We start from the raw sequence: 11,850 nt of genomic DNA, 5'->3' as shown, positions 1-11,850 counted from the left end.
TTCGGTCTTCAACTGTTGATGATAAACTATCGAACCTCATAGAACCTTGACAATTAACTCTTCTCTTCGATTTCTTGCTTGATTTATAAATTTCTACTTCCCTTTGGCCTTATTGAACAAAACGTAACGATGATTTTTTTTATTTTTCATTTTTCATTTTTTTTTTCAACACAAAAATAACAAGACAAAAATTTAAATGGCCATGATAGAAGGACTTTAGAACTTGGATCTTTGCAACTTGTGATGTCTTGGTATCATGAACTTCAACAACTTATATCATTTGCTCTTATAACTTTTTTTTTTTGAATTATTCTTTTCTATTGTTGCTTCTAAACCTTAAACGTCTTCAACTTTCTTCATAAATTTTAATGTCGCTCTGCTTGTTGATGATGATAAGTTTCTACTGAGAGAGAGAATCATAATCCAGTAACTAAGACTACATTGTGAGGTTGCTTTGTCTTTCTGGCATTTCCTGACCTACTTTCCTTTCCATCATGGATGGTTAGGTCCATCACGGTTACCCTCTAAAAGGAACAAGTTCTCTCCTGAATTTCAAGGATCTCAATGTCTTTTTCTCTAATGTCTCAATAGATTGTTATCTCTAGCATTCCAATTTCTATCTTTTCGGTGAGAAACATTATGTAAACTTAGCTAACCGGATACCATGTGACGCTAGAAGTTTCAAAAATGCGACTAAAATACCCCCAAACTTAAATCTAACATTGTCCTCAATGTTCTAAAGATAAAATTAAAAGCATGAACAAGGAGAAACTGTTACCACTTGAAGCAAAAGAGATAAGGAAACATATTACCGTGTCGCAAGAATATTGGGTTACCTCCCAAGAAGTGCTAAGTTTAAAGTCTTCATCCAGACATTGGAAGAATTAGTCACCTCATAGAATCATATAGAAGTAGCCGGAATAACTGTGGGTCATCTGGATCAAAAAGTATTACCCACAAGAAGAGGAAACTGCAACAGACCAAAAAGATACCGAACATACCCTTGTTTAAGACAACTACATCTAGTTGTGGCTCAGGTTCAGGTTCTATAACTGGGTCTAGATAACAGGTTTTCATCGGTTAGATTTCCTCAAAGCTAAGATCCGGTTCAGGTATTAGAGTCTGGAAAAACTCAACTAAGAACTTAGAAGCACATAACAACAACCTGGATAATTGGGGATCCTCTAAGTCAATTAGATTTGACTCACACAACTGACCACAATGAAAGAGGTGGTCTTCCTTAAGAAAATGTGTCGACCCTAATATCCTAAAGTGATTAGGTTTAGTCTCAAAACTTAATAACCGACACATCTTAAAATCAAAAGTTCCCACAATTGGAAGAAAAGTTTTTGGTGGGAAAACAAAGTCAATCTTGGTATCATAACCTGGGTTAACCACATCAACCAGAGGATGGTTTTCTAACAACTGAGCTTCTTTCTGGATAACATTAGGTTCGGGAAAACGTGTATGAAGATAAGCTTGTAAGATGGTTGAGGCACACATGTCAATTCCTACAGGAGGGTACTTTCTAAGAGTTAAAGCACACGGAGAATGATAATCACCCCCAAACTTAGAGTTTTCTGTGTCTCTAGAAAGACTAGTCACAACTTCCCTAATTTCTAGGTCATCAGATTCCTGGAAATGGTCAATAGATTCTTCTAAGTTGGGTTCATCCTCACTCATTTCTACGAGTTTATCATCTTCTAAGACTAGTGTTTCTAAAAATCGCTAGATTCTAAAACAGTATTCTCAGGGTAAACTCTTTCCTCTAAACCATCATCACAATCATATAAAGGATTATCAGAGAAAGTTTCATATAAAGGCTCATAAACTAAGGTTTTAATCATAGTTACCTCCTCCGATTCACTGATAGGCACATCAAATAATGGATTATCCAACATGCTGCAGGCTAAAGAATCATGAACTACATCGTCTAAAACGGTGGTATCTCTAGTCAAATCCTCATTCTTTTGAATAGGTGAATAATTATTAAAATTATTTGGATTTGTACTAGAAACAACACTATCATTATAAAGCTCAATCGGAGTAACAAATTCCTGATCACTATGCCTACATATTTCATGTTCTTCATCAATACTATCCTCATCATAATCATCACTATAATAACATGAAAATGATCGAACCTTATCAAAACAAGTAGTGTTACCAATTCTAACCTCGTCATCTTGATTATGTGAATAAAAACAATCCTTATTTTCGAGGGTGGTATTGGGAAAACTACACTGGAAATTAAGACTATCCTGAGCAAGTTTTTCCACAATCCTATTTGTATTCTCAGTAAATTGCTTGAGGGTTTCTTCTAGATATATATTAGTTGACCGCTCTACGGACTCTTCTGGGAGAAGAATATTATAAGTATCTTTCATAAATAACTTTTGTGCTGACTCATTGAAACTCTTGAGAGACTCTTCTAGAGAAATATAAGGATTGTTTTGCTCGTATGACCTGTGGGTATGTGGATACTAATTGGGCTCAAAATGGTATGGACCATAACCTTCAAAGGTTTCGCGTTCCCAATCACTATTCACACTATAGTCATAAAAAAGATAATGTCTAAGCTGCTCAGTCGGATACTCATTGTATTGGCTATTATAATACCAGTTCGACATCCTAACTGCAAGGGAATTCCAAACAAACACAAAGAAGGCTGACTCGACCACAACAAGCCTATTTTATCTAGCAAACAAAAAGCATGATGGCTCCACTTAGATTGTTTCTAGACTAGCTTCTAATCCTTAGAAAGGGAATTCGTTACAATTTGAGCAAACCCCTATGGAATCAATCCGAGTCAAAGTAAGTTGAATAGAGGCGAGGGAAGCTGCGTGGAGCTTTGATACCCAAGGCCTCACCGCATTACAAGGCGGCGCAGTCACGCATTCAACTCATAGAAACCATCATGAACTTCGAAGTATGCTTAAAAGAGTAACCAATATTTCTCGAATGACTTTCCTATTAAGCTCGTTACCTTATCGGTCTCGTTCTAGTCAAAATTTTAGGCTTAGGTTCGCGTAGGTTACGTGTTCCTAAGGCGGGAAAGAAGGAAACGGTGATGAAATCCGAGTCCTTATCTTTATTTGGCCAGGCCTTGCCCTTTACTAGAAAATTAAATCCGATTTCAGGTCCTCAACATATAGGCATATAAAATCATCCAGTAAACCCGCTGACAGGGGATTCGTGGGTGTTTAGAATTCTTACCTCCCGTTCCAGACGGGGGATGAACCGTTGAAGTCGACTCGGGCCACGACTCTTATGTCATGTACGAACCCCAGGGGCCGAGACGATATCGTAATCGTCGTCCTTCTCTGCAAACAATTTATTTAAAAGTACCCTTCCGTAGGGTTTTAAAAAATAAATAAATAAAAATGTCCAATGTCCAAAAATAAAAATGTCCAAAAATAAAACTTTACAAAAATAAAAAAACTTAATTACAGTTTCTAAAAAAATAAATAAAAATTATTTACAAAATCTTCTTCTTCACTCCTTTTGGATTTCTCTTTTCTTTCCTTTTTGGGCTTCGCCTTTCTTTTCAGCACTTCTCTTTTTCTTTAGCTTAGCTCCAAATCTCAAAGCAAACAAAAGTATCAAAACGCGTAAAACAGAACAAATAAAATAAATCCTAAAAACAAATCCGCGTCGGCGGAGCCAAAAATTGGTGGAATTTTCAATTGAGTTGTAGTAAGATGATTCGTTCACTCAGACTTGTTGAAATTGTTTTTAGGATTAATAAAGGAAAAACACTAAAAATATAAAAATTATGTCACAAGATGAAGAGACGTTGAGACGCGGGATTTCACTACTTTTCATATTGTTATGGTTCAGTCATTAACTCTAGACAATATAGCTCAAACAAAAGAAGTTGTGACTCTAGTTCTTTGCCAACAATAGATTTCGTAAAATATTATTTGTAAGTTAAAAACATGACGCATCTAAAGTATTTAGAACTAAGCATGCGGCATCTAACAAAATAAAAAATAATTAATAGAAATCATAAAGCAATTAAATCTATGCAAAAAGTCAATAAAAGAATTAATTCATTTACCACAATCATGAAAAGTTGCTTCCTCCGTTGTCCCAGTGATGGGGTCTAGCTCATCATGTTGTTGGAAACACGCTCAAAAATCATTATTATTGCTCAAAGGGTGTTTACAAATGATGAAAAGGGAGAAATAATTCAAAACCGGGTTTGTAACAATTATATTTGTTACAAACCAGAGAACTACGACCCTCGGTTGTGGGTCGTTACCATTGTAGCATATAAGACTGTCTTGCGACTGTCGTATTCACTGTAGCATAAACGACTGCTTGTGTGGGTCAATGTTCTTCGTCTTCTAGGGTTTCTGCAGCAGCAGAACCAACTCTACAACTCGATCAAACTCCTCTCTTTTCTTCCCCTAACTCTCCATCCTCTTTCTCTGAGTTCCCAGCACCCTATATATACTCAACAGGACCAAAATATCTCGCCATTACTCCCCAAATATCCTCCATTACCCGGTAATCAATAAAAATTATTTTCATGCAAGATACGGGAATTTCTTCCCTGTTTTAACTTCTCACGCAGCTAGTTGTTGTTTACACACTCCAAACTGATTGATACACGTTCCAGAATGAGATGACAACGCTGTATACTCGCTCCAACTTTCCAAAACGAATCCAACAGAATCCCGTGAGTCTCTCAATCATGTTTCACGTCATTCCCACGCACACAACCCAAATTTTCCGAGATAAAACACATTACCACCCTTGTTTAATCGAAACAGGGTTGTAAAAATCAAAACCGGGCATTGAGTCTCAATTAATTGCCTCAAAATCTTCCGCCAGAAATTTGCCGTAACAAAATATTTGCACTGAAGAATTCCCGCCAATTTTCTGTCTCCCGTGAAGAAGAAGAAGTGCCCCTTATCCGGTTGTGGAGTGTAAATAGCAGATGTCCAGTTAGGGTGCCCCTTATAAACTGAGGTGCCCCTTAACCAACGGTGAGAGTCCGAATAACACGTGTCCTCCAAGGGTGCCCCGGGCAACTTTTCAAGCCGAATTTTCCAAAAATGTTTATTTCCCAAAAAAGCCTACAAACACACAAAACACCATAATAAGTACGAAATCGAGTACTAACAATACGAAACATTGAGGACAAATCAGACACATAAATGCGTCTATCAGTGGGCAGCTATCTGGAATATGGAAGTGGCACCAGTCATTAGAATCTTCCTCTGGAAATGTGCTCATGGAATTCTTCCCACTAATGCTAAAACAACTAGCATTATCCACTACATCAATCCTTCTTGCACTGTATGCAACACTGGTGAAGCAGAAACCATGTCTCACATGTTTTTAAATTGTCCAGCTGCTATTCTGGTCTGGCAGGAGGTTTTGGGCTCCATTAATACCCATTTTGACGGTAACACCATCTTTATTGAATGGTTAACTTCCTGGTTCCACCCTGGAACTACTAGTCACAATTGCAACATCTATGCCACAACCTGCTGGTATATTTGGAAAGCGAGATGTGATCTCCTTTTCAAACAAATCCAACCAAATGTGGGAATAACTACCCGCAGGATTAAACATCATTTGTGCACAATAGAATACATCATATGCAAGGTCATATTATGAACAATTTTCCTCTCTTGCCAGAGGAAACTGATACAATATTACTCCTTACACTCAGGCCTTCAATGCTGAGTTTGGGAGTAACATCAAAATATGCACTCTACAAGATCCTGCAACCTCTCTCTTTTATACTGCTCTAATAATGACAGATTTTGCAGGAAATATTACTGGAACCAGAGGACATCCAGGATACTATGGAGCAGAAGGAGCAACATCAGGAGTAGAACTAGCTTTCCAGTGGGCCAAAGAACTGCACCACACCAATGTCACTATATCGGCTGAGGCAATGGAGACATTAGTTCAGTTCAAACTCCTCTATCATGAAGCAGTCACAAGAAAATTTCATCTTAGCTATCATGAAAGAAGAAACTGTCAACAAGAAGTAGAAAGGGGTAGTAATATGGGAAACTATCATGTATCTTTTGTTTTGCTTAGCCTTAGTATAATTCACAGACAACAAAACATGGATGCATTCAATTTAGCTTTATTTTATAAAAACAATGCCGGCAGGTTTCTGCTACCAATGCCAACACAAATGTTGTGCACGTTTCTTAGTGCCTTATAGGCCTAAGCTTTTTCTATGAAAAAAAAGTTGATAAATACACATAGGATCATCCACGCAAGCTATTGTGCACTTTGACCACTATTGACTTCCACTTAATTGGTGAGTGATGTTCACGATGAATCAATAGTCACCATTTTTTCTGGAATTAAATAGAAAGACACTAAAAAAGAGAGTTTAGGGATTCATCATCAGTCATTTACAGAGGAGAGGATATTTAGGTACTGATTTGAGTAGAACTCATCTGTTCAGTGTTTTTCTTGCTATAAGTATTGGTATCATAGTGTGTAGACTGGGGCTCAGAAATATGAAGATACAACAGATCAGGACAACAAAATTATACTCTTGATACCGGAAACACAAAAACTTCCACTCGAAGTATCAAAATTAATTTCAGAGCGAAGACAATGTTCGACGCTCAATAGAAGGAACACCAATATTATTTTATCTGAATCGTTCCTTTCAGGGGATAAAAAAAATCTCTCATTCAGAAAGTAAATTCAGTGGTCACGCCTGATAAGAGTGAAAAGAGAAAAATAATTAGCAGTGTTCTTCTAGATTCATGTAGAACCTATCAATGGGATTCTAGTTAAGAAAAGCAACCCCCGGTACTAAATATCAGATAACTAGAACACTAAAGTGAAGGTGAACCTGAAAAGTTGATTGGACGACGTAAATATTTGGGTATATTTTACACAGATCGTGTTGACTGAGTTTTGTACGAATATGTTGAACAATCCGATCAATTGCAACATGATTATCTCCTCTATGGTGAATGATGATATCTGCATATTTCTTTGCTGGAAGTATAAAGTCATCAAAAGCAGGCTTCATAAATTTTGGGTACTGCATCACAGATACTAAATAAATGAGTATCGACTTTTTGATATATAAGAACTTCGGACATATGACAGTAGAATACAGAGAGCCAAGGCAAAGGGAAAAAGTAGAGAACATAGATGAGAAGCGTTAACTAGGCCAGCATGAGCTATGACACTGGAAAAATTAAATACACGAGAACTTGGAATGGGATACACGAGGCTAATAGAAAAAAAGGAGATTTATGATCACCTGATCAAGTACTTATCCAATACCTCTACCTTTTTCTACTGTATCCTGTCTTATCCGCCTTGCCAAGCGTACGTCAGCATCTGCGCTCCATCATGAAAACCATAAGACTAACAACCTATCAAGAAAGATGGAGAAGTAACTCACGGCAAGAACCTAACTTCTGGAGACCATATGAATCATGCTGCCATACAAAGTACTGAGATAGATAATGAGAAATGTGTACCCACATAAATATGAGATCTAGGGTACAATGATAAAGAAAGAGGAAGAAGAAAATGTACCTGTATCGACAAAGATCTTCATGTTCATCATTTCTCGGACACGAGAATCATGGAAAATTAGTATCCCTTCCAATAGTATCACGTCTGAAGGATTGACCTGAGAATCATATTATGAATCCATTATAGCTTCTGGTAACCGATAATGAAAAATGATCAGAAACCAAAGTTTGACTCCATAATACTTGTAATTTGTAAATATTACTTCTCGAGAAGTGACCAAATTCAACAGTGTGTAAACATCATCTGTACAGAAATTCCGGTATAATTATTAATTCCAAGAGAATATTTGAGACAAAGCAGGTAAAATTTATAAACAAAGCAGGTAATTTTAGACATAAAATGTATAAAGATGGAGAACTGAAGGTAGGAACGGTATGCATGCGAAGGCGGGAATTTGGCTGTATAAGATATCGCATAAACATTTCGATTTTTGTATATGACAGTGTATTGTATGAATAGTGATATTGTGATATATAGAAACATTTACTCTGACACCAGATATGATCAAAACCTACCCTTTTAGACTGCAATGTTTTGTTTTTGTAGCTCTTGAAGTCATACTTGGGTATGTCAACTGCCTTCCCATCCTTCAAGTTTTCCATAGTCGAAATTAGTTTTTCAGTATCGAAAGCATCTGCCAGTAAGAGTTACAAATTAGTATGAAAATGATCTCATCTAAATGAAATCAACAGAAGAAAATACATATAAGCTGATATAAGAAGTCTGAGTTGGATGTTGGAGCAAAATAAAATCTGCACCAACTGAAAACATTATTCACATATACACCTGCCCTTTTAACAGAAAGCAGGGTCATTACCGGGATGGTCAAAGTTGTAGTCCTGAATCTTCACTCAGATTATGATAAAAAGAATCCTGCAAATTTCATGGATCCTAAAGCATTAATCTTAGGATGTAAAAGAAAATGTTCTCCGAAGTACCAATTTGGCGTTTCATTATAGTTAATATGAATGCAATCAGAGACCTATGTTATAATCATGACACAGCTGTCAAACAATTATGTGCACAAAAGTTTCCAAGGAACAAATCTCATACTGAAGGACCAAATACGGATAGAAGCTAGAGGCGGGATGCCTCTTTTTTCTCTTGAAATCAATGACACTTACAGCATAGACAAGTATGCCACAACATGTGCCAAAGATCCTTCAATTTTAGCAGTTTAACACAGCTGTCAGTTTGCAGTCATACATACCAATATGAAAGAAATTTATAGTGTCTTCCAATACTATCAATGTATTGGAAGACATTGATAATTATAAGTCCAAATGGTTAAAATTGGCACATGATTAATAATTATAAAGACATGGGAAAATGGCCCAGAATTAAATGAACTCAACTTATTAAAGAAAATCCACTTGTAAAGAGGTAAGCTGGTGGAAGACATTAACCTTCTCACACAGTGAGCGGAAGATACAATACAAAAGCACTTGGACATAGAGCTCTACTTCCATGGCAGGCTTCTTGCAACTCGATCTCTGAAACCAAAAGAAAAGTAGAAGCGAGACAGGAGGTGATTCACATGATATCAGGTGATGTTTACTTGCCTCTGAATTTATCCATGGAGCGGAGATATCAAGTTCAAACAAACAGGGTTCAGTATAACATTGGAGGGACATTTCACATGATATCGAGTGAGGTTTACTTGCCTCTGAATTTATCCATGGAGCCGAGAAACCAACAGAGGAACATTTCAAAATAGAGCTAGTTTAGGTCTCACCCATTTTTCTTACTGGAAGATGCATGCTTGAGATGACTGGACCACCAACTGGCGCTCTAATTGCTTGTAGTTGCAGAATGAAGAGATGATATGGTACAGATTATGTTCTTGTTTCTTCTAATTGATCATATATTCTTCTTCTCTTATCATTTTTGGGGATTTAAACATGAAAGAATTCCCACATTACATGCAAGCCGAAACCTTGTAGAGCACATTGTTAATTTCATATATCTTTTGGGTTTTGATAATCAAGTGGCAAGAGGGTCTTTTGAACCATACTTTCAACATAACAGCTAATGATATTCAGTTTCTTCTTGTATTTGTTTTATAATATTGTTAATGATCTAACGGGAAACATCCAAGAAACACCAACTAGTCCAACACAGAGTAAAGTCTAAACATTTCCATTTCCATTACATGCTTAAGGGAACTATCAGACAGCACTCTATTTTTAGGACCGCGGGAAGGGAGTAAAAAACTGTTTGAAGTTTGAATACAAACTCTTATGTTCAACCAGTGCTGCTTGGAGTTTCTACCTTTCATGGAGTAGCTAAAAGATCCAGACTGGTAATTTGTGTTCAACTAGCAAACCAGTTACATTTACAGGATCAACCAGTGCTGCTAGGAGTTTGTACCTTTCATGGAGTAGCTAAAAGATCCAGACGAGTAATTTGTGTTCAACTAGCAAACCAGATACATTCGCAGGATAATTGATGCTACCTACCGTACTATTTAGAAATTCAATTACCCGGAGGAAAGGACATTGAGGTTGTTTTATTGATCTACTACTCTGTAGATCTATAACTAACATTTAAAGCGTCTGTGTTACACTTCAGGATCCCACTTTACTCCGATATCAATTCTTTGGTCAATTCCATCAAAAAAATTTTAAGTTGTCTAAGAATCTTTAGAGAAAGCACAATAGGTAAGCCGGACTAAACTAAAGCAAAACTTTAGCTACTGCAAATACTGAACAACACTTACGGAACCAAACAAAAGGAAATTACTTACAAGTTACAACTCACTTTTGCATTCAAGATATAACTGTTGAAAATGTATCACATTTGTAAGTCGCATATAATAAATTATTCAGATATGAGAAATAGAACCTTTTTTGTGTGTTCCCAATTCATTTGCCATTAACTTCAGCTGGTGCTTTGGCAACAATTGACAGTGCGTGCAATCCACTGTCCAATTCCTCTTGCAAAAGATCATAAATAAGTCGATGCCGTTTCACCAAACTCTTCCCATCAAACTCCTTAGATACAACTCTAAGGAGTTTTTCCAATTTCTCCTTTATTCGCTCTAACACCAGCATGACCAGTATGCTGATAAGAAATATCTTCAATCTCCAATTCAACAGCAGCAAGTTCTTTTTCCAATTTCTCCTTTATTCTTTCTCCTCTACTCTTCAAACCCAGGCCCCCATTCGCCTCGTCTTTGCTTCCCACTTCTTCAGTCTTCAACTCCTCACCCTCAATTTCAATGTTCTCTATCTGATCTTCAGTACCCAATTCAGCACTATTTACAGAACTGCTACTCTCTTGTTTTTGAGATTCTATGTACAACTGTAAAGCCTTATTCTGCATTAATCTCAACATATTCAAGAAGCCATTGTTCCTAGAAGGAGTAAGACTTTGGTTAAGACCAAGCAAGGTAACAAAATCAGGAGAAACTTTCAAAATCTGAGAAACTGGTAAACCAGAAAGACCTTGAATAAGTAAAGCAGCAAGACCTTTAGTAAGAACTCAATCAGAATCAGCCTCAAATAATACATTCTCTTTCTTTGAATCTAAATAAGCTCTAACCCATACTTGTGAAACACAACCTTTAACTTTATTTTCTTCTATTTTGTATCTAGCATCTAATGGTGAAAGCTTTTTTCCATAGAATAAGAGCTGTTCATACCTTTTCTTTGGTTCTTCTACTGTTTGGAACAGTTTTATGATGTCTTGGAGGTTTTGTGGAAGTTCTTCAATGGGTTGAAGAGAAGTGGAATTATTTGAAGATGGTGATGATGAAAGTTTTGTGGGTAGCTTTTGGATTGAGATTGATGAATAAAGAGATAGATTGGTGGGGAACTTTGGTGATTGGACTCTCAGGGTTTTCAAAATCGGGAATTTCTGTTGGAGAAAGAGTGGGATTTTGGGGGGTAACAGTCGAACGGAAGAAGAAATTGACATGATTGAGTTTTAGGGGAAACTAGGAAACAGAAGTGACAGGAGACTCTGGAGAGAGAGATAGGGGATCGCTGGGGAGTCTTTCGGGTGCCAATCACTATGATCAGGCGTTTCATTTGGCTATAGCTGAAATGTAGCCACGGAAACGACAGCGCACCTTAGTCGTGTGAGGGGGAGGATTGTTTAATATATAGACGGAAATCTAGTTCATTTTTATTTTATTTTTTTCATTTTTCTCGGAATTTTATTTCAATGGATTTAGATAAATATTATTAATATTTTGCAAACCGAAGAAAAACTAGTCGACTCCGCCATAGAAAATTTTCACCGGTTTCATTTGTTGGAAATCTAAGGCAATGGATGCTATATATGCGAGTAGAAACAAATCGAGGC

The 11,850-nt window shown here is 36.8% G+C and overlaps 1 pseudogene; it reads right to left on the bottom strand.

Annotated features, from left to right (window-relative positions):
- Positions 1–7,050: 7,050 nt before the first annotated feature.
- Positions 7,051–11,592, bottom strand: LOC113313337 (annotated as a pseudogene).
- Positions 11,593–11,850: the final 258 nt, after the last annotated feature.

Source organism: Papaver somniferum, chromosome 9 (genome assembly GCF_003573695.1).
Source record: "Papaver somniferum cultivar HN1 chromosome 9, ASM357369v1, whole genome shotgun sequence".
Lineage (NCBI taxonomy): Eukaryota > Viridiplantae > Streptophyta > Magnoliopsida > Ranunculales > Papaveraceae > Papaver > Papaver somniferum.
Note: the sequence above shows the minus strand (reverse complement) of the source record. Positions and strands in the feature narration are given on the sequence as shown.